Below are 25,934 nucleotides of genomic sequence, written 5' to 3' on the forward strand. Positions count from 1 at the left end.
TTTCTCCTACTATATTTCCCCCTTTTCCCTGGTGGGTATCTTTAATCCTAGTATACAGTAGGTACTCAATAAAATATAACTATTGTTGTATAAAACTTTTATTATTATTTAACTAGAGGCCCAGTGCATGAAGTTCGTGCACGGTGGGGGGTGGGGGGTCCCTGCACCCTCTCACAGTCCCGGAGCCCTCAGGGGATGTCCGACTGACACGGAGGCAGGAGAGGCTCCCGCCACCATCACTGTGCTCACCAGCCATGAGCCTGGCTCAGGGCTTCTGTGGGAGCGCACCCACTACCAGGGGCAGTTCCTGTGTTGAGCGTCTGCCCCCTGGTAGTCAGTGCACATCATAGCGACCAGTCGTCCTGCTGTTCGGTCGATTTGCATATTAACCTTTTATTATGTAGGATATCCAATTGAAACATTTTTCTGAAGCCTTTTCCAATTCCCCAGTTAATCTACTCAGTGCCTCTCCACCACACTCACATGGCATTTGTCCATTTCTCTGTTAGAATGGTAAAACATTTTACTGTCCCCAGGTTTCCTTTTTCTCTTTCTTTTTCTCTTTCTCTTTCTTGTCTGAACAGGAAACATCTTTTATACAATTTGATATCCCATGAAACCTAGCACAGTGTCTGGCACGTAATAGGTACCTATTATGTACTTGTTAACTGAAGACCCAACTGACTTGAATTTACAAAACTATAGAATTCTTCTAAATAGTCAGTTCCTTTAAACAATTTAACAGTACATTTAAACAATTCCGTTTGTCAACAATCTAACCCACTTTTACATTTTCATGAATATGTTTGCTACATAATTATAACAACAATTCATGCGAAACAAAGTCAAAGTAGATTCACTAAAAACTACCAACTGTCTACTTTTTGCTTTACAACAAAACAAGATCCTCATCCAGGCCAACTGAGATAGGAGAAATAAACAGAATTGATCACTTAGGTATTGTGCTGGTGACCTTTCTCACTGAAACAGTGCCACAGTTCTGTATGCAATATGCATGTTTAACTAGGTATTTATATTGGCTTTAGTTGAGGTTATAAATTTGGAAGTTCAATCATAAATCCAAAGTTTATTTATAGAAACTTTCCATATGGTAAGAGGTTAAGAAGTAAAACAGCAGCCTTTTTCTCTGCCGAAAGCAGAAGCAATGGGCATGGAAAGCAGGAGCCTCACTAAAACTCACTCACCCACAGCAACGGTCATTTTCAATGTTTGTGCTATGCAAGGCTTAAGTATTAATTTCATACATGCCCATGTTCATTTGAAGCACAATTTGTGGCTTGGACTTAAAAAATGTTCTAATGTGCTAGTTTGTCCACATATTAATCCAGTCAGTCAGGTTTGAACATGCCAAGCTTAAAATACTCTCTAGATCATTATGCAAAGGTATGAGCTCAATCCTTTATTCTCAGGAAAAGGAACTTAAGGGAGAATGACTAAAGCAATAGTATTTCAATGGAAGCCTTAACACAAAAAGTCAACTCCTAAATAAATGATGAGTTGATTTTTTAAAATATCTAAATGGAAATAGGAATCAAGCTAATAACAGATTTCTTATAATTATTAATCTCAAAATGAGATCCTACATTTTTAGGTCAAAGTTGTCAGAGAATGTATTTTGAAACTGATTTCAAAAATTTTCTACATGAGACCATCTTATAAAAAGGTTATTTTAGCCCAGCCGGTGTGGCTAAGAGGTTGAGCATCGACCCATGAACCAAGATGTCACTGTTCAATTCCCAGACAAGGGCACATGCCTGGGTTGCAGGCTCAATCCCCAGTAGAGGGCGTGCAGGAGGCAACAGACAGATGATTCTCTCTCAACATTGATATTTCAATCTCTTTCTCCCTTCCAAAGAACTTATATGCATATATGCATAACCCAGGGACACAGACAATAGTGTGGTAGGCCTGAGGTGGGGGAGGGCGGGTGCAGGGTGGAGAGGGTCAATGGGGGGAAAAGGGGGACTTCAGTAATACTTTCAACAATAAAGATAAATTTTTAAAAATTAGATTGTGTGCCCTAAAGATTTAGAAATGTTGTCCCTTAAAAACTTGGGCAGCAGGCCCTGGCCTGGTAGCTCAGTTGGTTAGAACATTGCCAGCCAGATACAGCAAGGTTGTGGGTTCGATCCCCGTTTTGGGGAGATGCAAAGAATAAAAGGAAAGTAACCAAAAAATGGAATAAAAGGAGGGAAAGAAGATAATTAATACAAAGGTTTGACTCTGATATGGAAAAAAGGAGAAAAACCAATTCTCAATTAAATTAATGAACTGTGGTTTTTAAGCAATCAACAGCATATGATTACATACCTCCTCAAACTGAACACCTACGAAAAAAATCTCAATCTCATTTTGCCTGAATCCTCTATGTGTTCCTTCACTTCCAAAGAGAATAGCAGTAAGTGGACTGGGCCCCCTGGAGAAAGTAGGGGTCAGAAATGTCGGTCCATGTAGCCCATCAAAGTTCTGGTGCTGGCTGGAGCTATTAGAGAGTCTCAAAAGTAGACGCAAGAGAGACCACTGTGTTCCCAAACATGTCCATACCACTTCTAAAAGAGACTGGAAACTTGCAAGGAACAATATACTCGGCTCCCTTTCATATCCACAAAACCTTTCCTTTCTGATTATCAATTTAACCTGCGTAGAGATTTTAAAGAACAGTTAACATAACATTGATTAAGATGACAAAGGGAAAAGGGAGGCAATACCATATATATTATAGATGAAGGAAGGGAATAAAGAAGACATATGTAGCCCTACTGTCAATCCAGCTGCAGCATTCAACTTAACATGCTTGGTAAGGCACTAGAATATACATAATACTTCACAAATCAAAAACTAAAACCTCAGGCCTTCCACTAATTAGAGTTTCAAACTCTACCAAAGTTTCCAGTTTTGCCTTCCTCTGCTAGCACCCCACAATAGCCATGGGAAGAGCTCCCATTTCACTGTGTATTAAGACTCAGATTTCATAGCTCAAGACAGGCAGAAATAGCTACCACTTTTTCAAACTGCAAAGCAAAATTCACTTTATAGTTTTCAAGTATTTAAACACCTATTCCCTTAGGTGATTCTCCTAACACTGAAAAATGGTTAATTTCAGAGATGATGGGTGAAGACCAAACCACAGCAAAGCCTCTAGTATAAGTGAAGTCATAAGAGAAGTGGCCCATTTGTCTATCAGTGATCTAAATAAGAGAGACGGAGAGAAAGAGAGAAACAGCGATTTGAGAGTGAAACATCGACCAGTTGCCTCCCGCACACGCCCCAACCCATGATTAAACCTGCAACCTGGGTATATGCCTTAACTGGGAATCAAACCCACGACCTTTCAGTGCATGGGACAACCCGCCAATCAACTGAGCCACACCGGCCAGGGCCCACACATTACCAGTTTAATTAAAACACTCCAAGTTCTGGAAAAACCCACTACTCACAGCACTTTGGGCTCCTTTAAGTCTTCTCAGGAATTGTCAACAATGCTCAAAAGTTCTTAATTATCTAAGGCACTTGCTTTTCTTTTTCTTGGTTTGGGGTTCAGCATTCTTTGGATGACAGAAAGCTGGTTTCTGGATAACCAAAGTTTTAACATAGGCATTTTCATGTCTATGTCTACCTGCATTTAAGCAGAGCTTGCAGATAAAAATAAACACATTAAACTTCTCACTTCCCAAAAACACAACAAAGATGATAAAATTAAAAATACTTTTTTAGTAGTCCAGAATAATTTATTATTCAATTGTCAACAGTGCCTGGAATATGACAGGAACTTGATAAATACTATTTGAAGGAATGGTTTAAGAAGATAATATGGCTCAGTGGTTAAGCATCGACCATGAACCAGGAGGTCACAGTTTGATTCCCAGTCAAGGCACATACCAGGTTTTAGGCTCAATCCCTAGTAGGGGGCATGCAGGAGATAGTCAATAGATGATTCCCTCTCATCCTTGGTGTTTCTACCTCTCTCTCCCTCTCCCTTCCTCTCTTTGAAATCAATAAGAATATATTCTTAAAAAAAGAAGAAGATAATATGGCAGCAGAGAAAAGGTGTTTGTTTTGGAGTCAGATCTGGACTTGTAACTAATTTCCTACCTTTATTAGTCATACTAGAGGCCTGGTGCATGAAATTCGTGCATGGGGGGGTCCTTCAGCCCAGCCTGAACCCTCTCCAATCCAGGACCCCTTCGGGGGATGTTCGACTGCCGGTTTAAACCGGCAGTCGGACATCCCTCTCGCAATCCAGGATCACTGGCTCCTAACCACTCCCCTGCCTGCCTACCTGCCTGCCTGATCGCCCCTAATCACTCTGCCTGCCTGCCTGATGCCCCTAACTGCTCCCCTGCCTACCTGAACGCCCCTAACCACCTCTGCCTGCCTGCCTGATCGCCCCTAACCGCCTCTGCCTGCCTGCCTGATCACCCCTAACCACCTCTGCCTGCCGGCCTGATCACCCTAACTCAGTGGTCGGCAAACTGCGGCTCACGAGCCACATGCGGTTCGCAAGCCTCGGTTTGCCGCTCTGTTGACTAATGAGTTTGCCAACCACTGTCCTAACTGATCTCCCCTGCCAGCCTGATCCCCCTAACTGCTCTCCCCTGCTGGTGTGATCGCCCTAACTGCTCTCCCCTGCTGACCTGATCCCCCTAACTGCTCTCCCCTGCCTGCCTGATCTCCCTAACTGCTCTCCCCTGCTGGCCTGATCCCCTTAACTGCTCTCCCCTGCCGGCCTGATCGCCCCTAACTACCTCTGCCTCGGCCCTGCCATCGTGGCTTTGTCTGGAAGGACGTCCAGAAGATGTCCAGTCTAATTAGCATATTACCCTTTTATTAGTATAGATGATCTTAAACTAAATTACTTCGTTTCTCTGAGCCTCAATTTCCTCACCTAAAAAACAGATATATACTACCACCTATCTTGCAGAATGTCCATGAAAAGATGTTACTGGTAGTATATTCAAACATATAAACTGCTGTTGGTATTGACTCTAGGTACTGTAAAAGCATAGATTTAAGCAAAAGAAACAGTTCAATAGTTCACAATTCTTTTATTCATTTATTCAACAACTATTTGGTGAAGGCCTAGTAGGTGTCAGGCACTGTAGTTGCAAAAGATATATCAGTGATCAAGATAGACCTAGTTCCCTGCTCTAATGAAGCTTCTATTTCAGTGCAGGGGGAGGGAGATAAATAATAAAATAATAAATATAATAAGTATATAGGTCTTAAAATATAATGTTTTAGAAAAAAGAAAAGATAGATCAGAATAAAGGGAATCAGAAGTGTTAGGGACAGAGGAGTTTTGTTTTTTTTAATATATTTTATTGATTCTTTACAGAGAGGAAGAGAGAGGGATAGAGAGTTAGAAACATCGATGAGAGAGAAACATCGATCAGCTGCCTCCTGCACACCCCCTACTGGGGACACGCCCACAACCAAGGCACATGCCCTTGACCGGAATCGAACCTGGGACCTTTCAGTCCGCAGGCCGACGCTCTGTCCACTGAGCCAAACCGCTTTCGGCCAGAGGAGTTATTTTTAAATAAGATGATTAGAGTAGGCTCATTGAGAAAGTGACACTGGAGCAAAGATTTGACAATCATGAGAAAGTTGGCCACGAAGATATCTAGGGGAGAGCATTCCATACAAAGGCAACAGACAAGACAGAACCAAGGCTATCATGTTCAAAAAACAGCAAGAAAGCTAGTGGCTACCGCAGAGTGAGCAAGAGAAATACAGTAGGTGAAGTCAGAGAGGTTAATAGAAGACCAGAAAACACAACACCTCTCAGGCTTTTACTCAAAGTGGAATGGGAAGTCACTGTTTTGAACAGAGAAGTAACATGATCTGACCTAGGCATAAAAAAAATGATTCAAGCACTAGCCGGCTTGGCTCAGTGAATAGAGCGTCAGCCTGTGGAATGAAGGGTCCCAGGTCCGATTCCAGTCAAGGGCACATACCCTGGTTGCGGGCTCGATCCCCAGAAGGGGGTGTGCAGGAGGCAGCCAATCGATGATTCTCTCTCATTGATGTTTCTATCTCTCTCTCCCTCTCCCTTCCTCTCTGAAATCAATAAAATAAATAAATATAAATTTAAAAAAGAACGAATCATTCATTTAAAAAAAAAAAGCATGATTCAGGCTGCTGTGTTGAGAATAAAAAAAGGGTAGAAGCTGGGAGATAATCCAGGCAAGAGAGGACAGTGGTTTAGACCACAGTGGTAGCAGCAGAGATAGTGAGAAGTAGTTGATTTTTTAATATATCTTAAGGAAGGTCCGTAGGTTTTCCTGGCAGACTAGATATAGGGTATGAGAGAAAGATAAGGGTACAAAGTTTTGATCAGAGCAATTAAAAGAGTACAGTTGTCATCAAATAAGTTAGGGAAAGCTTCTGGTAGAGGAAAAAAGTTTAGAGGAAATGAATAGTTACTTTTAGTTTTGTATATGTTTTTTGAGTCAGTTGGCTTTCCAACTTTTCCAAGAGGTAAATAGGATCAGATTGATGAAATAATGGTTTTTAACATTTCTATTTTATCTTGTAATAGATAATAAACCATAGGTTTTATCTGACCTAGGACCTACAGTTTTACAACAAATTAATTTCAATAGTTACAATATACATGGTAAAAGATAGTCATTAGATCATTTGATTCTGATTAATTCCCAATGGCTGACCATATTTGTAAAACCTGAAGATCAAGACTGAAATCCATTTCAACTCACAGTCATAGGTATGGGGTCAAAACTTAGCTCCTGGCATCTGTTACCAACACTGAATTCTTCTTCCTGACAGCAACTAAAGAATTCCAGTGTTTGGTCCTAACATGATCAACTTCCGTCTGACACACTCCTCTTGTCCTAAACACAAATTTCTCTCTCCTTGTTTCCTGGAAGATCCCAAAAGAAGAGAACGACCTGGAGCAGTGATGGGCAACCTTTTGAGCTTGGTGTGTCAAACTTCGCCAAAAAACTGAGCATAACTCGGGTAGTGTGTCACTTTGAGGAAAAAACATTATTTCGCAAATGTTTCATCCTCAGGAGCAGCAAATGTTTCATCCTCGGCATGCGGCCGCCTCAGTGGCCGCATGTCATCAGAAATGGCTACGTGTGTCAGTGCTGACACGCGTGTCATAGGTTCGCCATCACTGGCCTAGAGCCTGAGAACAAATGCATCTAGGAACAAAAGCAATAGAGAGGAGCCTACCCAGGACCAGCACTATTCCCACACTCAAGGTCATTTGAGAAATCACAAAATCACATCTGAGGGTTGGAAAGTAAGCATCATGTGTCAACAAATATTTTCCAAATAACCATGGCTAAATGCTAAGGGTACACAGATGATTATGATAAAATTACTATTCAAGGCATTGTGAGTGAAAGTACTTAAATAAAGAAATTAACTAAGGGTTATGGAAGTATAGAGGTGGAAATAAAGGAGATTTTCCAAATAAATTGCCAAGAATTAACTTGAGATCACCACATCCACCATCTCCTACCAATCTGCATTCAAAAGACGCATGTGGTGAATCAGGAGGCTAAGGAGAAAGCAAGGTTTCAGTCTTTAAAGGGCTGGGACTTGCAGCCTCTTAGAATCAGGTTCTTGTTCTCTTATTATGTGCTTGGTTAAAGAAAATAGTTAAAGGTGGTCATGATCATTTCCTTCTTTCCTTTTCCACAAGAAAAAAAAACACAAAAAACTGGGATCATAACAAAACATTGTTTTAGTCCAACCATTATTTTCTCAGAGCCAATCTCCAAATTTTGAGATAATACTTAATCCTTGAAAATATTTGCTGGAAGAAAATAGTGCTTTCTCTTCCCATCCTAAAGGAAGTTTTATTTAACCTAGGCTATTTACAACTTTAACTTCTATGGTAAAACTAACCCTAACCATTTGCAATGCCATGTGACTTCTCCTCTGGCCCAAGTTCTAAACTCCCCACCTCCCAAGGCTTAGGAGTCTTTCTAACTTTGAGTCTTCGGCAGGCTTGTTTTTCATTGTTACTGCTAATTATACTATCCGAAATTCAGCCAAAAAGCTCTACGGGTACTTACTCTATTAATTCATAAAGTACATTTCGTTTTCATTTACCAGACAAAATCTTAAAGGCCTATAATGCACAGCATCAAACTGTGTCATCTGTCTTTACCCACCTCCAAAAGAAAAAACTTATCTCTGATATGAGTTTTTACTTATTGGTAATCTCTCTAATAGAAACATACTTTGCCACGATCACACATTCCAGCAAACTGCTGCTATCTCAGCAATTACAATGGAGTATATGCTTTCAATAGGTAGTCAGGCCTTGGAAGTGGTTTAGCACACAGAAATTCACCAACTGGCATGTACAACTAGATTCAAGGAGACAGAATTTTTGTATCAGGTTTTTCCAAGACTTAACTAGTTCTTAAATTGGTAATACATTTCTGAAGTATTTACAGATTAGATGATACAATGTCTGGGATTTGTTTTAAAATATTGAGGAGGAAAAGAGGAGCAAGGTTAATAATCAAGATTGGTTATGTGTTGATAATTATTTTTTTTTTATTGATTTGAAAGAGGAAGGGAGAGGGAGAGGGAGAGATAGAAACATCATTGATTGGCTGCCTCCTGCATGCCCCCAACTGGGGATCAAGCCCAGAACCCGGGCATGTGCCCTGACCAGAATTGAACCTGGGACCTTTCAGTCCGCAGGCCAATGCTCTATTTACTGAGCCAAACTGGCTAGGGTTGTTGATAATTATTGAAACTGGGTGATAGGTCCATGGTGATGGTTCATTTTATTATTATTCTCTTTATTTTTATATGTTTGAAATAGTCCATAATAAAGATTTAAGCTTTTTTAAACTATGTCGTGATCTAGTGAACTTGAGAAACAAATAAAGAACGAAGTGATTATTGGGACCAATGAGCTCCATAATCTACCAGAGTAAAAAGTGTTCCTTTCTCTTGCCCTGGACCTTTTGGCTCAGTTGATTGGTAAATAGAGAAACTAACTAAGGGAAATTAACTAAAAGGTAGCCTGTTCAATTCCCAGATAGGGCACATGCCTGAGTTTCAGGCTCAATCCCCTCCCTGGGGGGAAGAGGGGTGCAGGAAGCAGCCAATCAGTGTTGTGCTCTTCTCCATCTCCCTTCCTCCCTAAAAATCAATTTTAAAAAATTTTAAAGACATACCTCGATTCTAACACTTATTTCTCACTGAACAAATATTTACTGATCACAAATACCATGTGCCAGGCACCAGCCTGAGTACTAAGGATACAATGATAAACTAAATTCTCTCTCCCTGAAGGAACTGGGTAGGGAATGTCTCATGAAAGAGGCAAGTACATGGTGTCAAAAGCCAAACAAGAGGGAGATCTAATCCAATTCTTGCCCATCAGGAAAAGCTTCTCCGGCACCATCTAAGTTAATTCTGGCAGATTCAACCCAAATAAATGAGTCATTTCTTTTTTTGTCCATGTTGACTTTATCATAATCTCATAGACGGTCAGTTTAATAAGGAAATGCTGGTTTCTTTCTGAAGTATCCATTCCTCTATAAAGCTGAAATTATCAAATTATCATTCATTCAACAAATACTTATTAAATACCTACCATGTACTAGCATGTGCTAGATAAAAAGAATAAAACATGTTCTCTGCCCTCCTGGAGTTTATAATCTCGGAGCATAGGAAGTACAAAAACAAACAAGAAAAGAAGCTATCAAGCAGAAATATAATCACAAACTTCTCCAAGCTGTAAAGGAAACGAAGAAGGGACTTTGTGAGCAGAAAGTATCCACTTTTTAGATATGGTGATAAGGAAAGTTGAACAAATGCAGACCAAAGGATGATAAAGTAACTGACTGAAGGGTAATGGAATTTTAGACCAGGTGGTGAGATCAGCATAGATAAAGCATACTTACAATGTAGGTCATGGGAAGAATCTTGATTTTAAGTGCAATGGGAAACCACTGGAAGTGAGGGTTTTAAGCAAAGAAGTGACATGATTCAGTTTATGTTTTTAAGATCATTATTGCTACTCTGGAGAGAATGGATTAAAAGAAAATAATTTTTACCAAGAGGGATTTTAGATGAGTAAAATTGATTTTGGCCAGTGAAGATCATCTCTGCATTCTATTAACAATCCACGTCTTTTAAATTGCCTATGTCAGTGGTCGGCAAACTGCGGCTCGCAAACTACATGCGGCTCTTTGGCCCCTTGAGTGTGGCTCTTCCACAAAATACCACGGCCTGTGCGAGTCTATTTTGAAGAAGTGGCGTTAGAAGAAGTTTAAGTTTAAAAAATTTGGCTCTCAAAAGAAATTTCAATCGTTGTACTGTTGATATTTGGCTCTGTTGACTAATGAGTTTGCCAATCACTGGCCTATGTAGTCCAGGCTTCACCTACAGTTTTGTTTTGTCTTTTCTTTTTAATGCTTACAACCAGTAGGCCAAGACCTCTGAGAAGCTCTCTGGGAAACTGAAACAAGCCCATATGCCTGAGGGTTAGCATTCTTCTTCTCATTCTCCAATTGCCAAAGTCAGATTAATTTTCATTTACTTATCTTCTATTCCACCATCAGCATCTTGACTGAAAGGAAGAGAGAAGGGGACTCCTCAAGTGTTTCAGGAGACAATAAACTTTATTGAACATCTGATAAGGAATATGACTGCAACACCTTTCTTCTCATTGCCAACTATGTTTCAGGTGAGAACTCCACTATGAAAGCAATTCTAATCCTGTCCAAATTATCTCAGAAAGCCATCTAAAACATTTTTTAAAAAGCTGCCTAAAGTACACCCATTTATTTCTTTTAAAAAAGTTTCCTCATTCCAAAGTTGGAACAAGAATAAATTTCTAATAACATTTGTAATTGATACGGAAGGAAAAATAAATTCCATTGTCAATCCCATTGTCACTGAAATCTTAATAAAGGCACTAACAACACTATGCTCAAAGAGTTTTATTCAGTTACTAGAGGCCCGGTGCACGAAATTCGTGCACTGGGGGGGGGGGGGGTTGTCCCTCAGCACAGCCTGCACCCTCTCCAATCTGGGACCCCTCGAGGGATGTCTGACTGATCGGGCCTAAACGGGAAGTTGGACATCCCTCTCACAATCCAGGACTGCTAGCTCCTAACCGCCTGCCTGCCTGATTGCCCCTAACCGCTTCTGCTTGCCAACCTGATCACCCCCTAATCACTCCCCTGCCAGCCTGATCGACGCCTAACTGCTCCCTTGCCGGCCCAATTGCTGCTAACTGTCCTCCCCTGCCAGCCTGGTCGCCCCTAACTGCCCTCCCCTGCAGGCCTGGTCGCCCCCAACTGTCCTCCCCTGCCAGCCTGGTCGCCCCTAACTGCCCTCCCCTGCCGGTCTGGTCGCCCCCAACTGTCCTCCCCTGTAGGCCTGGTCACCGCCAACTGCCCTCCCCTGCCGGCCATCTTGTGGTGGCCATCTTGTGTCCATATGGGGACGGCCATCTTGTGTATTGGAGTGATGGTCAATTTGCATATTACTCTTTTATTAAATAGTATCTGAAAATGAAAGGAGGAACAGGAAACAGTAATATATCTGAAATATCCATGAGTTTTACATACATTATTTCACTTAATCTTGACAACATCCTACAAGATAAGTATACCCCCATTTTACTGATGAGGACACAGGCCCAGAAGTTGACACTAGCCCAAGGTCAGACAACAATTAAGTGGCTTCTATGGACCATCCTCTTTCTATTAAACAAATGTTTAAATACAGACCTAAATCAGAGAAATTCTGCCACATGACTAATGTATTAACAGATAAATAAGTTTATACACATATGTGTATACATGTGTATTTCAGCTGGAGATCAAATCATCAATTGTAATATTTTTCAGGGGAGGAAATGTATAGGATCCTACTTGGAGACAGACCACCAGAAAGCACCTGAGAAGAGATGAGGGAGTTTAGTGGCAAAATTTATTAGGGTTGCCCTAACCGGTTTGGCTCAGTGGATAGAGCATCGGCCTGCGGACTCAAGGGTCCCAGGTTCGATTCCAGTCAAGGGCATGTACCTTGGTTGCGGGCACATCCCCAGTGGGGGGGGGAGGGTGCAGGAGGCAGCTGATTGATGTTTCTCTCATCAATGTTTCTGACTCTCTCCCTCTCCCTTCCTCTCTGTAAAAAATCAATAAAATACAAATTTTTTAAATTTATTAGGGTTAAGTTATTTGCTCTTAATGAAGCCAAAGGAGCTTCTCCTTAAAGGCAGTATATACTTTCTCAGGGCTAGCACCTGTGACTCCTGACAGAAGGTATGTACAAGGACCATTCTGAAGTCCAGAAATGTCTGTGATGATTTAGGGTGGTGACAATGAGCAACACAAACATGGAAAAACAACTATTCTGTCAACAAATAAAATCAAATAAGACAGCATAAGTGAAAGCACCTAATAGTGGCCAGCACAAAACAAATACTCAATAAAAATTAGTTTCTTCTATTCTCTGCTCTGAGTTATCTGTACAAAAAAATAACTGTGCTGGATGAGCCATATCATCTTACTTAGTTAGGCAAATTGATGAAATGCTCTTTCTCTAAAATCCAATCAGATTGAGTTTGCATATTTGGCCCCACATTTCCTAAGAATAGGGGTACAACCAACCACATTTCAAAAGTCAGAAGTCTTTTTTTTTTAATATATTTTATTGACTTTTTTACAGAGAGGAAGGGAGAGGGATAGTTAGAAACATCGATGGCAGAGAAACATCGATCAGCTGCCTCCTGCACACCCCCTACTGGGGATGTGCCCACAACCAAGGTACATGCCCTTGACCAGAATCGAACCTGGGACCCTGGGACCCTTCAGTCCACAGGCCGATGCTCCATCCACTGAGCCAAACCGGTCAGGGCCAGAAGTCTTTCCTTAAAGATTTTTTTTTATTTAAATTCTTTATTACTTAAAGTTTTACATAAGTTTCCTTTTTTCCCCATTGACCTCTCCCTGGTCGCTCCCACCCCCCAGCACATGCCCTCACCCCCCTACTGTCTATGTCCATTGATTATGCTCATATGCATGCATACAAGCCCTTTGGTTGATCTTTTATCTCTCCCATCTCCTGCCTTCCCTCTTTGGTTGGATGGTCTATTCAATGCTTATATGTCTTTGGCTCTATTTTTGTTCATCAGTTTATGTTGTTCATTATATTCCACAAATGAGTGAGATCATGTGATACTTATCTTTCTCCAACTGGCTTATTTCACTTAGCATAATGCTCTCCAGGTTCATCCATGCTGTTTCAAATGGTAAGAGTTCCTTGTTTTTTACAGCAGCGTAGTATTCCATTGTGTATATGTACCACCTTTTTTAATCCACTCATCTGCTGATGGACACTTAGGCTGTTTCCAAATCTTAGCTATTGTAAATTGTGCTGCTATGAACATAGAGGTGCAGATATCCTTTCTGATTGGTGTTTCTGATTTCTTGGGATATATTCCTAGAAGTGGGATTACTGGGTCAAATGGGAGTTCCATTTTTAATTTTTTGAGGAAACTCCATACTGTTTTCCAGTGGCTGCACCAGTCTGCATTCCCACCAGCAGGGCAAAAGGGTTCCTTTTTCTCCACATCATTTACCATTTGTCATTTGTTGATTTGTTGATGATAGTCATTCTGACAGATGTGAAATGGTACCTCATTGTTGTTTTTTGTTTTTTAATATATTTTTATTGATTTCAGAGAGGAAGGGAGAGGGAGAGAGAGAGAAACATCAATGATGAGAGAGAATCATTGATTGGCTGTCTCCTGCACAACCCCTACTGGGGATCAAGTCCACAACCCGAGCATGTGCCCTTGACCAGAATCGAACCTGGGACCCTTCAGTCCGCAGGCCAACGCTCTATCCACTGAGCCAAACCAGCTAGGGCCCTCAATGTCATTTTGATTTGCATCTCTCAGATGATTAGTGACTTTGAGCATGTTTTCATATGTCTCTTGGCATTCTGCATGTCCTCGTTCAAAAAGTGTCTATTTAGGTCCTTTGCCCATTTTTTTATTGGATTGTTTATCTTCCTTTTGTTAAAGTTGTATGAGTTCCCTGTAAATTTTGGAGATTAAACCCTTATTGGAGATAACATTGGCAAATATGTTCTCCCATGCAGTGGGCCTTCTTGTTGTTTTGTTGATGGTTTCTTTTGCTGTGCAGAAGCTTTTTATTTTGATGTAGTCCCATTTGTTTATTTTCTCCTTAGTTTCCACTGTCCTAGGAGCTGTATCAGTAAAGATATTGCTATGACTTATGTCTGATATTTTGCTGCTTATGGATTCTTCTAAGATTTTTATGGTTTCCCATCTTACATATAAGTCCAATCTGCAGCATAGCACGTAGACAGAAAGGTATCTTTAAAGCAAGTCTCCCTAACTGCTGAGTACAATACAACTCAGCAAAACCACCAAACTATCACTGCAACCTACATTACAATCTGCATTCCTTCATTTCTATAATCTTTATGGGATCACACACAACCTGGCACATTAAATCATTACTTGACACCTCATACTAGGCCAAATTATTCTTCAATTATTTCAATAGTTTAACTTTTGAAATTGTATGATATTTTCTTTGAAAAGTTATTTTAAATCAATTCTATCATTTACATGCTTCTGAGATTCAAACTCTGGGATTAACAATCTCCTATTGTAAAGCTGAGATGGTGTGAAGTGGCAATGATTGCTGGAGTGAATATAGTGATAACTGTAAGGATTTAATGGAAATCATAGGAGGGCCCTTAGGGGTCATCTAACTTAATACTCTTATTTTACAACAGAGGAAAAAAGTCAGATCAAAGATGTTAGAGAAAACATGCTCAGTATTGCATAGCTTATTAACAACATAATGAGGTTTTAATTTTTTTTATTTTTTAATATTTGTTATTGATTTTTTACAGAGAGAAAGGGAGAGGGACAGAGAGTTAGAAACATCTATGAGAGAGAAACATCGATCAGCTGCCTCCTGCACACTCCCCACTGGGGATGTGCCCACAACCAAGGTACATGCCCTTGACCGGAATCAAACCCAGGACCCTTCAGTCCGAAGGCCGACGCTCTATCCACTGAGCTAAACCAGTCAGGGCCATAATGAGGTTTTTAAAGCCTCAAGCCTATGATGCCCCGTTGGCCAGCTAATCTCTAATAATAATAGCTGCTACTTAATCAGTTAATTACAATATTCTAGGTGCTGTACTAAGGATTTTACATATTTACTAGAGGCCCAGTACACGGATTCGTGCACCAGTGGGGTCCCTTGGCCTGGCTGGGAAGGGACCACCAGAGGTTGGCCGGCTGGGGAGAGACTGCTGCAGGAGGGTTCCGGGATGTGTCTGGCCCATCTCACCCAGTCCCCATGTGGGAAATGCCTCCTCTTAAATTTCTAGGCTATTATCAGATAGCAGCAAGCTAACCTACCTGTCAGAGCATCTGCCCCCTGGTGGTCAGTGTGCATCATAGAGACTGCTTGAACAGTCGAATGGTCGGACACTTAGCATATTAGGCTTTTATATATATAGATGACCTCTTGTTGGTAGGAATGTAAGATGGAAATACATACTAATTAAGTCCATTTAATTTCATCCAATCCACTGAGGAAGGCATTATCAAACCCATTTTAAAAATGAGGAAACCTGGATTTAAATCCAAATCTGTCTGATGCCAAAATCCTTGGTTTCACACATTACACTGTACCTCTCTACTTTTCAGTCATCATTCATTTATCAAATACTTGCTAAGCAGGTACTGCTAACATAGGGATATTAGTGATAAAGTCGGACAAGGTGTCTGCCCTTTTAGAGTTTATGGTAACAAAAAAAAAATAAGCACTTTAGGTATGACTGGTAAGTACTGTAGGGGAGGAAAACAGTCATGTGAAAATAACTACAGAGCCAACATTATACTACCAATCTTTTTTTAATATGTTTTTATTGATTACAGAAAGAAGAAGGGAGAGGGGGAGAGAAAAACATCAATGATGAGAATCATTGATCGGCTGCATCCTGCACACCCCCTACTGGGGATCGAGCCCGCAACCCAAACATGTGCCTTGACCGAGAATCGAACTGGCAGGGCTATGCTACCAATCTTACATGAAAACACTAAAAATGTAAAACACTACCACCTCACATCCATTAGGATGGCTACCATAAAGAAACAAACAAAACAAAAAGAAACAGAAAATAGCACTGGTAAAAATGTGGAGGAAATGAAATCCTTATGAATAGTTGGTAGGAATGTAAGATGGAAGTACATACTATAAATTTAATCTTAAAGATAGTGAAAGTGATTAACCAAGATTCTGAACCCATCAAACATAACAGGTATTTGAAAAAGCATATTCTGAAAGGTAGATAAACAAGTGTCCTCTTTCTTTAGTATGATATTAATTCTAATGTGGCCATAAGTAGAAACACTTCTAACCAGAGCAAACTGTCAATGATAACAGATCTTTCCAAATTAAAATAAGCTATCAAGATTACACACATATGCAATTCCAATGCCCACTTCTTTTTTCCTCGTTTCCATATTCCTGTAAATTCTCTGTCAGTTCCTCTGATATCTCAGCGGAGACAAACTCTGACTGCTGTACAGGTAAAGGCACTTCATTAAGCTCTCTTACTAGATTCAGATTGCTGCTGTGGGAAATGCCTCCTCTTAAATTTCTGGGCTATTATCAGATAGAAGCAGCTCTTAATCTCCCTGGTTTCCTTTTCAGGTGCATGTGCCAAGAAAAGGTGGAGGAGAAAAACACAGGTCCACAGCTCTCTAAAGTACTTGCACTTTCATTCATTATGAACTCTGAACTGCATGTTATTCACCTTCAGGCTAGAATGTATCATCCAACTTCTTTCTTTTATTTACTTTACTTACATGGTACAGATCATATATTAGATACATGGAGAGAAAATAATATTAAGTGCACTTACTACCTCCCAGAGAACTATGACACTAACAGAAATTTTTTCTTGATGAAAAAAATGTTAAGTAAAAAAAAGGCACTATAGGGAGAGGGGAGTCTGAAAACAAGTTTGAGGTTGTATTAATCAAAGACAATTCTTCTGTAAAGAAGTTAAGCCTCAAGCTAACTTAAAAATAGGCAAGGATAGAGTTTGGAGAATGAGAGGCAGAAGGCTGTTCAGAGAATTCAGAATAGCCTGATCAAAATCAGGAAAGTAACAATTGTCAGTACAGAATGATAACCAGTGCTTTTTAAAGTTCTGGTTGAAAAAAATGTAATAATTCTGCTTGGTGACCTATAAAAGTATCCATTAGCCATATCCCAGTTTAATGAAGACAGCATATAGCTATAGACTAACTACAAGACCAAGAAGCAATTTGCTTCTAGCAACCAAATTAAGTCAGTCCACTCATCCCCATAGACTTTAACTGAAAACGAAGAAATCTGCCATTTCTATAGCTATACCAGGTAAAGCAAACATTCTAAAATGTTTGCTTCCTCTTATCTGATAAGTTATTATATACAGAGTCTGTTATTATCTATTCTTCCAGATAGAGTGTAAATGCAGAAGACAAAGAAATGGTAGTTGAAACAGATTCTAAGCTAGAAAACCTTGCCCAGCCTTTTATAAGTAAAACGTAAATTCCATATATATAATCAATTGTCACTGGTATAATTCCTCACAGCTAGAAAATACTTTATTCAGACAGGGTTTTACACATGATAGATATTCACTAACTATTTGAAAGGAATGACCCAATTTGTACTCAAGACACTACTGCCAGGAGTAAACAAATTAACTCCATAAAATGACTGGAGTTAGAAAACTGCAGGAGGATGAAGGATGGGATATTTTCTTACAATGGAGCTGCAAGAAGGCACATTATACATCCACTCACTCATTCAACACAAATTTGAAGACTCCTGTAGTGTAGATCAGCTGTTAGAAACTAATCTCAACCAAAGTTGGCATGCAAACATGTTTTGTGTTGTCCAGAGTATTGACCCACACAGTATTTCTTAATCAACTTGGAGGTATATTTATTTACAATAAAATACACGTATTTTAAGTATACATTTTCAATTAGTTCAATGAATTTTGACAAATGTATATTCTTATGCAGTAACCAAAACCAATCAAGAAAAAAAATTCCCACTACCCCTCATGCCCTTTTACAGTCAATCTCCATTGCCACCTCCCCACTCCAGCCCCAGGCAACCACTGATCTAATTTCTATTACTATTATTATAAATTATTAGAGCTTCAATATAAATGAAACCATAGAATAAGTTCTCTTGTGTCTCATTCTTTCACTCAACATAATGTTTATGAGATTCATTCACTTTGTTGCATGTGTCAATAATTCATTGTTTTGTTTAACCACAGTCTGTTTTATCTATTCACCTGTTGATGGCATTTGAATTGTTTCTAATTTTTTGGCTATTATGAATAAAAAAGCTAGTATGAACATTCACGTGGTCTTTTGTGAATATATGTTTTCATTTCTCATAGGTAATAAATACCAAGGAGCAGGACTGCGGGGATGCATAATAAGTATGTGCTTAATTCCATAAGAAACTGACCATCATGAGGATACCAGACTGGAACAAAGGACGGTGCCTCGGAGTCTGTATGAGACGATGATGAAGGAGAAATAAAGCCTTGACACGATGGCAAAAAAAACCACACACACAAAAAAAAACTGACCAACTGTTTTCCAAAGTGGTTGTACCAATGAATTCCAGTTGTTTCACATCCTCACCAATACTTGAAATTGTCCATTTTAAAAAATTTTAGAATTTGGAAATGAAGAAGTATATCATTGTGGTTTTCATTAGTATTTCCCTGGTGACTAATGATGTTCAGCATATTTTCATATGCTTTTGGATATTCAAATATATTTTCTCCTGTGAAGTGTCTATTCAAATCTTTTGCTCATTTTTAACTGGGCACCATTTGTCATATTATTGAGCTTTAACATTTTTTTACATATTCTGGATATAAGTCCTTTAATACATATATACTAGAGGGCCAGTGCATGAAATTCGTGCACGGGTAGAGTCCCTAGGCCTGGCCTGCGATCAGGGCCAATCGGGGCCTTCCTTCCCCTGGCTGCCAGCTGGGGCCTTGCTTCATTCCGCGCTGCCCTCTGGTGGTCAGCGCACGTCATAGTGAGCAGTCAAACTCCCAGTCGAACTCACGAGGGGACAATTTGCATATTAGCCTTTAATTATATGAGGAGGATATATATATATATATATATATATATATATATATATGTATGTATATATATATATATATATATATATATATATATATATATATATAAAATGTGGCTTAACTATTTTCTTAGTGTCTTTTGAAGAATGAAAAATTTTACTTTTATAAGGTCATTTGTTAACTTTTTTTTCTATTGTTAGTGCTTTTTATGTCCTAAATAGTCTTTGCCCACCTGAAGGTTGAAAAGATTTTCTCTTACAATTTTTATTCTGCAACTTTTATGGTTTTAGTTTGTATGTTTGGGTTGATGAGCCACTTCAAATTAATTTTTGTGTATAGTGAGAGATAAAAATTGACATTCATTTCTCTTAATATATTTTATTGAGTTCAGAAAGGAAGGGAGAGGGAGAGGGAGAGGGAGAGAGAGATAGAAACATCAATGATGAGAGAAAATCATTGATTGGCTGCCTACTGCACACCTTACACTGGGGATTGAGCCTGCAATCCAGGCATGTGCCTTAACCAGGAATCAAACTATGACCTCCTAGTTCATGGGTCGACACTCAACCACTGAGCCACGCCAGCCAAGTTCACTTCTTTATATACAAATATCCAACTGTCCCAGCAACATTTATTGAAAAGTCTATCCTTGCCCCTTCTGAATTACATTTGAGCCTTCGTTGAAAAAACAATTGGCCATATATGTATCTATTTCTAGTTTTCTCTACTGTATTCAAATGATCCATATCTATTTTTACACCAAAACCACACTGCTTTGATTACTCTGGCTTTATAATGTCTTGAAATCAGGTTAATTCCTCCAAATTTGCTCTTCTGCTTCTAAATTGCTTTGGCTATTCTAGATCCTTTGGTCAGTGCTCTCCCACAGCCAATCTCCCGAGGCCAGTCAACCTCCCGCGGTCCCTCCCCCCAGCCGCCAGCCCCACCCCAATTGTGACTGGGCGAGACAGCCCCAATCGGCCCTGATGGCCGGCCATGCCCAGGGACCCCCACACACACCTGTGCACAAATTCGTACACCGGGCCTCTAGTAGTATTATAAGTTACTTTGAATATTGCTCTGCTCTATTTCTGGTTATTATTCATCTACTCATTGTCCTTCCCTTTATCTAGCTCTAATCTATCTTTCTTTTTTCTGGCTCTAATCTTCAATAGACTAAAATTCAAGTAACAAGTTAATTAATTATCAAGTGGGCCAAGGAAAATAAATTCAGTACACTGTCCTTTAGGTAAGGAAGGAGAGGATAAAGAGAGAGAATGGGTAACTTTCATTCATTTGACAAGTATTTATTGAACATCTATTATGCCATGCCAAGCACTATGCTGGACACTGGGAATGTAGCAGTGAAAAAACAGACATGGTCCTTAGCCTCATGAAACTTATAAGAAGAAAAACATAAAATAATTACACAATTGTTTAGCTGCAATTTAGCTAGAGCTACAAAAGAAAAATTCTGGGGGCTCAGAAAATGAGCATGCAAAGAATGCCTATTATGTGCTAAATACTTTACATGTGATTTTATTTACTTCACAACTATCCTATGAGGAAAGAGAGATTCAGAAAGATTAATTCTCTTGCCCAAGATCACAGAGCCAGTGACCAGTAGAGCGAGGACTGAAAACAGGTTCATTCAACTCCAAAACACATCACTATCTCCAAACAGTAGGGAAATCTACCATGCTTTAAATCTATGTTTTTGTTTTTAAACAAAACAAAGAAATGGTCAGAAGAGATAAAGAGGGTCATGCAGATAAAATTTTGAGGATCCCTGTTCTAGAAAGAGTTTTCTAAACTCACTTGATGAAGGTGAATTTTGGAAGGTATTCAAAATCCCTTAACACTCTCCAAATAGAACAAAAGGTTACACTATAATTAACTCAGTTTTATTTAGGTACCCAACAGGTTATTAAATATGTTGAAAATAAAATGTCATGAATAATTTATCCAAATTGTACAGCTCATGCCCAGTTTTCATACAAATCAATCTGCCAGGTTCATCTTCAGAATCAGCTTTCAGGTAAAAGTCAAAAAAAATTTTTTTTAAATAATAATAAGGTCAATCATGCTACAGAGTAACTGACTTAGGAAAATGATTAAATAATCGTTTGACTCAATGTATACAGATTCCTGATAGGTATGACACAAATGAACCACACCATGATCTTCTACTGGGTGGTTATATATATTTATTTTAATTTATTATATTAAATATATTTTTATATAAATATTTATATTTATATTTAATATATATTATATTTATTATATTTAATATATGTTTTTTAATTTATTTAATTTCAATAATCATTAACCCATAGTATTATATTCTAGATTCCCTATTCCCATTCCAGACTCCCCCCAACCTCTTGAAAAAAAATCTGAACACAAGGAAACATTAACAATATGTGAAATGATTCACTGAATCTATAAAATAGAATTTAAAATACCAACATATCTTTGTCTTCAATGCCACGACCTCAGGGCATTCACCTGGAATGTTAGAATTAAAGAGTGAAGACTACCCAGCTGGCATGGCTCAGCGGTTGAGCGCCGACCTATGAACTAGGAAGTCATGGTTCAATTCCCAGTCAGGGCACATGCTCGGGTTGCAGGCTCTGGGGGTATGCAGGAGGGGGTATGCAGGAGGTAGCCAATCCATGATTCTCTCTCATCATCGATGTTTCTATCTCTCTCTCCCTCTCTCTTCCTCTCTGAAATCAATAAAAATATTTTTTTAATAAAAATAAAGAGTGAAAGGCTCCTGAAAGGAAGCTTTAGTTCAAGTGACTTTTCATTAAAAGTGTATCAAGAAGCCCTGGCTGGTTGGCTCAGTTGGTTGAACGTTAGCCTATGTACCAAAAGGTTGCAGGTTCTATTCCTAGTCAGGGCACATACCTAGGTTTTAGGTTCTATCCCAGGTCGGGGCTTACAGGAGGCATCTCTCTCCCTCCTCCTCTCTCTCCCTCCCTTCCTGTCCCTTCTCCTCTCTCTAAAAATCAATGAACATGTCCTCAGGTGACGATCAAAAAAAAAAAAATGCATCAAGAATATAAAAGAAAACGCCCTTATTTTTCATTCCTAAATTCTTTCCCCATCTCTACCTCTCAAAGGAAAGGCAAGATATCAGATATAAAGCAAATTTTAAAAGACTACTTTAAATATATCCATCATATAAAATATAAAATCAATACAGCCAGTTTCATAACCATGATAGTATCACAGTCATACCAAAATGCGACATGGTGTGTCCTAAAGTATAAGGAGAGGACAACTTTCTAAGTTCCTGTAAATTTTGTGGTAGTGAAAATATGTACAAATTCACCATAATTAAGAGACTTTGGCATCACTTACACCATTTACAGATACTGACACACTGACAAATTTTTTTTTTAATTTGGACATTATAGTATGCCCTTATTTAGTAAGTATTTATTGAGCAATTCCAGGAATGGCAACAAGATGCATATAAGGAAAGAATATTTTTATTACTACCATAAGGAATTCTCAGTATACTGACATTTTTCTTGTTCACTCTGCAAAAGAAAGTGAACAAGAACAGACATTTACTAGTGGCAAAATTAGGCACTTCATATACATTAATGTAGGGAGTCAGTATCTTTTAATTCAAAGACAGACCTGGGTTCAAATCCTCAGTGTAATGTTCTTAAATTAGTTCATCTCTCCAAGCTTCACTTACCTCATCTGCAAAATGATACTACTACATATTTCACAGAGCTGGTGCAAGTTAATAAGGAGCACCATGATGATGACACTGTTACTTCCCTTAACAGTTTCCCATAATCCTTATAACCTCATGCTGTAAGAATTATTAACTCCATTTTACAGATCAGGAAATTGAGTCACCACATGTTAAGGAGTGAGCCTATGGTTACACAGCTAACAACTGTCAGGACCTAACTCTGTTCATGCCCTTAAACTTGACATGTTACCTCCTTAGTTTTTTTACTCTATCATACTAGGGAATTTAGATTTTTTTTTCAAATTACACCCATTATAATTTTAAATTTAAAACCAAAGTCACATGTAGTCAATAATATTGTGATAAGTTTGCATGGTGACAGACGATTACTAGAATTACTGGGGTGATCACATTGTAAGGTATAAAAATGTTGAATCACCATACTGTACATGTAAAACTAACGTAATATTGTATATCAACTATTCTTAAATAAAAAAATGTATAAAGAACCAAACTCACCCATAATTCTCACAATTTTAGAGGTCAAAAACTTGTAAGTAGCCCACCTGAAAATTCAGTAACAAAGAGAGGATACACTCCAGATTTCAAAATGAGCTATCCAAATTATTCATTATCAGCACTCATCTATACAAGGAATGACTTCTACATGCATATGAACAAGCATAAGTGAGGAAGTAAATGAACCAGATATACCACAAAAGTGAAAATATGGTATCTAAAGAAAAGAAAAACTTTGCACAACTCAGTCTTGGAAGGATTCTGCAAATGTTCTCTTATTGCTATGTGAGCCAGCCTTAAATACAGAGTGAAGACCTAATCCAGGCTCAGCCATGAGACTGTTGTGGAATCTCAAACCATTTAATTTCTCAATGCCTTCGTTCAACTAAACAATGAGAATTGGACTTGACTCACAGAATCACAGAACTGAAGAAAATGTAAGCAATTAGCTTCACCCAATGCACTTTGGCAAATCACTCAATTTCTGATTTAACACCTGCAGCGACATGGAATTCAATGATCTTTCCGCTTCATAGAAGTGATATAGTATTTTTAAGAATGTCTGCAGATTGTCTTGTGACTTAGTCACAAAAATCCTCCTTCTAGGCACAGTATTTTTACTATGGGTCCCAGGTTCCACCCCAAAGCTCTTTTGAAGCATATGCACCTGTTAAGTACTGCTTCTAGCAGATAGAGGGCCCAGTAATGTAAAGAGGCCCAAGAGGATATGCTATGCCCTCAACAAGCAACTGTGGTCTTGTTTTAATTATGGAGTTCAGCTAAGTGAAATTATTGGTTCACTCTACTTTGTGAAATAAAAATTATTAGACGTAGGTAGATACTTGAACTAAAAAAATTGATACTGAAGCAGCAATGACTGACATTTAAATGCTCAGTTGGTTGAGCGCCATCCCATGCACCAGAAGGCTGCAGGTTTGATTCCAGGTCGGGGCACATGCAGGATGCAGGCTCAATACCCACTGGGGAGCATGCAGAGGTGGCCCATATATAAAATATGTAAAAATGTATTTTTTTTAAATAGCAAGAGTATCATAATCCCAAACCCAAGGTCACACAACTAGCAAGTGGTGTAGCCACAATTTGAACCCAGGAAGTCTAGTGCTTATGCTCTTAACTTCTTGCATTCTGCAACTGCTTGTCTATCATTCTGATACGTTACTGTTCTCTTCAATATTAGAAAAATTACTCCACCCTCACCTTACACACAACGATCAAATATTTGTCCTTAGTGTAAATGCTGACCTAGAATACTTAAAACAAATAACTCTAATTCAGTGTTCACGTCCACATATTAGCTGACCATGTGGAAGGCACACAGTAAGCACTCAATAAATATTTGTGAATATCTGTTAAAAAAATTAAATCTTTCCCTCATCTCTCCAACAGTAACCTTTTTCTCCTCTGATTCCTTCCTTCCCCTCCCCCAGCAGTCTGTACCTTCTTCCAGCACTTATTTTTCTATTCTACCCACTGAGGTAGTCAGCCTCCAAGACAGTCCCTAAGGATCCTCACCTCCTGGTATTCACATCCCTGTATACGCCCTTCCCACATGTGTGACCAACAGAATACTGGAGAAAAGATGGGATGTGACCGCTGCAGCTAAATCATAAAAGACAATGCAACTTGGTCTCTTGGATTATTTGCTCTGTGGGAAGTCAGCTGCCCTGCCATGCAGGCATTCAAGTAGCTCTACAGAGAGGCCCACATGGAGAACTGAGATCTCCTACCAACAGCCTAGACCAACTTGTCAGCCATGTGAGTAGCCACCTTGGAAAATGATCTGCCAGCCTTAGTCAAAACTTCAGATGACTAAAATCCTAGACGACATATTACTACAATCTTTTCAGAGACCCTGAGTCTGAACCACTCAGCCGACCTATTCCCAAATTCCTGACTCACAAAAACTGTGAGAGATGTTTATGGTTGTCTTAAATACTAACTTTTGTGGTAAGCTGTTACACAACAATGGATAGCTAGCACACTATTCTGGGAAACTGTAAGCTCCTGGAGAGCAGAAACTGTTTCCTTGATCCTTAAAACGCCAATAAGGCCTTAGGAATAACCAGTGCTGCCCTGGCCCATTTGGCTCAGTGGTTGGAGCATCCACCCATCGAGGGCTCTTGGGTTCAATTCCCAGTCAAGGGCATGTGTCTTGGTTGTGGGATCGATCCCCTGGCTCTGGTCCCAGGCGAGTGGGGGAGGCAACCAATAGATGTGTCTCTCTCACATCGATGTTTCTCTCTCTTTCTACCCCCCTCATCCCTCCATTCTACTCTGTCTGAAAACCAATGAAAAAAATATCCTCGGGTGAGAATTAAAAAAAAAGAAAGAACCACTGCCTATACTTGTTGAATTGTCTGTCAATTATCTGTCCTTGTACAATAATTTGTACAATTATCTGTCACTTTCTGCTTCTCAGTGTCAGTGGGCCATTCCCTTTGTTCAATGTTCCTTTTCTTCCCAAATT

General features: G+C 39.3%; 1 protein-coding gene across 1 annotated transcript in view; it reads right to left on the reverse strand.

The window, feature by feature from the left end:
• MRTFA (myocardin related transcription factor A) overlaps window positions 1-25,934 on the reverse strand; it is a 182,500-nt gene that overhangs the window by 151,273 nt on the left and 5,293 nt on the right. The window lies entirely within an intron of this gene.

Source organism: Eptesicus fuscus, chromosome 7, assembly GCF_027574615.1.
Source record: "Eptesicus fuscus isolate TK198812 chromosome 7, DD_ASM_mEF_20220401, whole genome shotgun sequence".
In the NCBI taxonomy this organism is placed as follows: domain Eukaryota; kingdom Metazoa; phylum Chordata; class Mammalia; order Chiroptera; family Vespertilionidae; genus Eptesicus; species Eptesicus fuscus.